We start from the raw sequence: 4530 nt of genomic DNA, 5'->3' as shown, positions 1-4530 counted from the left end.
CCTACTGAGATAGCCATCCACCTGAGCAATTTAACCTTTGGACTTTACAAAACATACACCCGATTAGAATTACTCATAATCCGTCCATTTTGAGAATTTAGCTAATAAATCCGTTCTATTGGTGCACTTTGCATTTTTCACCCTCTTGGGATGAAACCGTCCACCACGGACTTAGTTTTAAGGGCGGTCCGTCCACCTTATTGAACATTAGTTTATATCCGTCCGCTATTGGACTCTTATTTTCACCTTTTTTGATGATCCGTCCACTTTGTGGACTTAGTTTGAATCCGTCCATGTATTGGACTTAATAAGAATTTTCACCCTTCTGGGATGATCCATCCACTTTATGGACTTTTATCTGTCCCTTTTGTGGGCTTTAATAAGAATTTTCATCCTCTTTGAATGATCCGTCCACTTTGTGGACTTTAGTTTATACCCATCCACTTTTTGGACGGTAAGAATTTTCATCCTCCTGGGATGTTCCATCCAGTTTGTGGACTTTAGTTTATACCCGTCCACTTTTTGGACTTTTTAAGAATTTTCATCCTCCTAGGATGATCCATCCAGTTTGTGGACTTTAGTTTATACCCGTCCACTTTTTTGACTAAGAATTTAGGTAGAAAAATATAGTTGTGTCTGAATATTCCTCTTAAAAAACCATGTGTTTGTAGAAAAGTACCTACCCCCTTGGGCTTAAAAAGATACATAAAGTATTGTAGCAAAAAATTGTCTAAGTGAAACTAGTAATTGTAGTAAAACTAAATAAACTGGGAAATTAGGGAGCGTCATTATTCTTCATATTATCTCTATTGGTAGTATTTCCGTAGGTGCTCCGTGTTTCATGGGTGCTACAGCTTTCGCCCGTCCAGCTTCTCGAGGTGGTAGGTGCCTTTCCTCTGCCATGATGCAATTCTGTAGGGTCCTTCCTAGTTGGGGCCGAGCTTTCCTTGCGAAGGATCTCTAGTAGCGCCCATTACCTTCTATAGTACAAGATCTCCAACTTGAAAGTCTCTATGCCTGACATTAGAGTTGTAGTGTTTTGCCATGAGATTTTGATACCACGCCAACTTTTGCTTCGCTGTCGCTCGGACTTCGTCCACCAGGTCGAGCTGAAGGCGCATGGCCTCTTCGTTCTTATCCTCGTCGTAGTTCTCCATCCGATAGCTTGTGAGCCCTATTTCTGCTGGGATGACAGCGTCACTTCCATATGCTTGTCGAAACGGTGTTTCTCCAACAGGTGTTCTTGCTGTAGTTCGGTATGCCCACAGAATGCTTGGTAGCTCGTCCGGCCAGATACCCTTTGTCCCCTCGAGCCGGGTCTTGATGATCTTTAGCAAGGATCAGTTCGTGACTTCAACTTGCCCATTGGCCTGTGGGTGTGCAAGCGACAAGTAGTGATTCTTGATACCTAGCTCCGAACAGAAGTCCCTAAATGCGCTGTTGTCGAATTGCTTTCCGTTGTCGGAGACAAGCACTCTGGGTATCCCGTACCTGCAGATGATATTCCTCCAAACAAAACTTCGAATGTTCTTCTCTATGATAATGGCTAGGGCTTCTGCTTCCACCCACGTAGTGAAGTAGTAGATATCAACTACCAGAAACTTTAGCTGCCTAACTGCTGTCAGGAAGGGGCCCATGATATCTAGTCCCTATTGAGCGAATGGCCAAGAGGTCGTCATGGGGGTCAGCTCTTCGGACGGTTGCCTGATGAAATTACTGAACCTTTGACACTTGTCGCAGGTCTTGACATAAGCTTGTGCGTCCTTCAACATTGCAGGCCAATAGTGTCCTGCTTGGGTCAACTTGTGCACTAATGATCGTGCCCTCGAGTGGTTTCCGCAGATACCCTCGTGGACTTCTCTCATTACGTAATCTGCTTCCTCGTGGCTTAAACACATCAAGTACGGTCGAGAGAATCCTCTTTTGTATAAGACATCTTTTATCAGCACAAATCGTGATGCTTGGACCTTCAACTTCCTAGCGGCATCTTTCCCGTCTGGTAACACACCAGTTCTCAGGTAGGATATCAATGGCGTAGTCCAATTTCTTTCAAAATCTACTTCCTGCACATTCGTTCTGTCATCAATAAGTGAGGAGACTTAAACAAATGACAATACCTGTTCGGGGACAAGCATAAATTTTGCTGAGGTGGCTTTTGCTAGATGGTCAGCACATTCGTTTTCCTCCCTTGGGATTTGAACGAATCTGACTTCGAGGTTGCTTATTCAATTCTTCACCTTTTCTAGATACCTCTTCATCCTTTCATTCTTGCACTTGTAGCCGCCATTAATTTGACTTGTTACCACCTGGGAGTCGCAATGTACGACCACGTTTTCAGCACTTGCTGCCTTTGCGAGGTCTAGCCCTACCACCAATGCTTTATACTAGGCCTCGTTGTTGGTCGTGGGGAAGTCCAGTTGGATCATGCACTCGATCTTATCCCCCTCTGAGATTTGGATTACCACACCGGCCCCTCCTGCTCATCTATTGGAAGATCCATCCATGTGGATGCTCCACTGTGCGGCAATTTCTACCCCCTTGCCTTCCGATTGAGCAAATTCGGCGATGAAGTCAACCACAGCTTGCCCTTTTATCGCAGTTCGCGGGCGGTACTGTATATCAAATTCACTCAGCTCTACTGCCCAAAAAGCCATCTGTCAGGCAGCCTCAGGGCTACTCATGGCTCTTCTTAGGGGCCAATCCGTCAAGACTATGATGGTATGTGCCTGGAAGTATGGCTTGAGCTTTCGTGCTGCAGTTACTAGTGTGAAGGCCAATTTCTCCATTTGGGGGTACCTCTCTTCTGCTCCTCAAAACGCCCGGCTTATAAAGTAGACAGGTCTTTGAGATCCATATTCCTCTCTTACTAAGGCCGCGCTGACCACTATTTGCGAAATTGCTAAGTAGAGGTAGAGTTCTTCCCCTGGTTTGGACGAGCTGAGCAATGGGGTTATGTAGGATCTCAGCGTTTCGTCCTCCCGCTACTTAATGTTCATCAGGCATGTAGTGGACTTTTTATTCCTGTTTCCCTCGATAAAGTGAGAGGCGAATTGGGCGCTTAACTCTTTGAAGGAACTAATAGAGTTGGGCGTCAGCCTGCTGAACCAGATCCCTGCAAGTCCCTTCAGCGTGGTGGGAAAAGCTCTGCACATAATCTCGTCCAAGATCCCCTGAAGGTGCATCAGGGTCTTGAAAGATTCCAAGTGATCCAAAGGGTCCTTGTTTCCGTCATAGTTCTCCACCTGTGGCATTCGAAACTTTGGCGATAGGGGGAAGGAATTGACGAATGTGGTGAAAGGTGAATCAGTTCGGTGGACCAAGTCATCGAGGTCGCTTGATACTCGTCCTCTAAGGGCATTCATCATCAGGTCCATCTGTTCCCTCATCATCTGCATCTCTGCGACAATGTGGGGTAGAGCCATGTCTGTGATAGATGGACGACTCACATCTGGTTGTTCTGGTCTGCTAGGGGCATTTCTACCTTCCGGCCCCTCTTGGTATCTTTTGTCAATGCTTGTGCCTTCTTGATCCTCTTCTTAAGTGTTATGTCCCGCATTCCTTTGACGCAGCTATTCTTCCAGATCATTATTTTGTTTGGTGAGGTGTTCCACTACGGTCATGAGAGTTTGGACTTGCCTCTCCAGGGCAGTGGGTTGCGGTTCGTCTCCTTGAGCGTTGTTGGTGGTTGCCATTGAGCGAGTGAGTACCATGCAACTCTATGTCTGGGAAGCGATAGTATGGCTAATTTGTTTCCCACAGACGGCGCCAACTGATGATGCCATAAATATCACCAGTGAGCCACACGATCTTCGCACGCTCGTAACGATACCTGCATAGCAAAGAGAGAAGACCCAACAGAGAGCACCGGTGTGGTGCTAGCCAAATACCCCCCGAAGGTCAAGTTAGAACTATTCTCACAACTCTAGAGTGCTAGAGAAGGGTAAATTATGTGTACCTTGATTTGTGAAGGTATTGGGGCTTTTAGAGTAGTAGAAGGTTGACATCTCTTCCTTGGTGTAGAAGTCTTTTCCTTATAGGAATCCTCTTGAATAGTCCCAAACGTGATGGACAAGACATTTCCTTATAGAAAAGATCTTCAGTAATACGCGTATCTTCTGGAATCCTCTTTGTGCTAGGATTCCATTTACCTTGGGATTCTATGGTGGCTAAGTGTGTGTCGCAAGTATTTCCCATCTAGGGTTTCTAGCTGCCATGTGGATGCTCGATACGTCCTTGTTGCATCCGTTCGTGCAGGATCCGTCCATAACAGACCTTGCATGGGTTGGGCTCGTCCTCTATCGGCCAATGGATGTGGAACCATCAGGCCCATTTCATGAAGAACCGTCAACCTAGATTTTTACCCTCTTCAGTCTCTAAGAGTTGAATAAGAGATTTGGGGTTCAATCCTTGCTTACACCAAAAACTGATTGATGTCTTCTACAACTAATTTTGTAGCTAAATTTTGTTCTTTAGAAAATATCAATCATTTAGAAAAAATCATTTATCACAAACCTTATATCTAGAGGTTAA

Source organism: Quercus lobata, chromosome 4, assembly GCF_001633185.2.
Source record: "Quercus lobata isolate SW786 chromosome 4, ValleyOak3.0 Primary Assembly, whole genome shotgun sequence".
Lineage (NCBI taxonomy): Eukaryota > Viridiplantae > Streptophyta > Magnoliopsida > Fagales > Fagaceae > Quercus > Quercus lobata.
The sequence above is the reverse complement of the archived record's forward strand: the minus strand, read 5'-3'. Positions refer to the sequence as shown.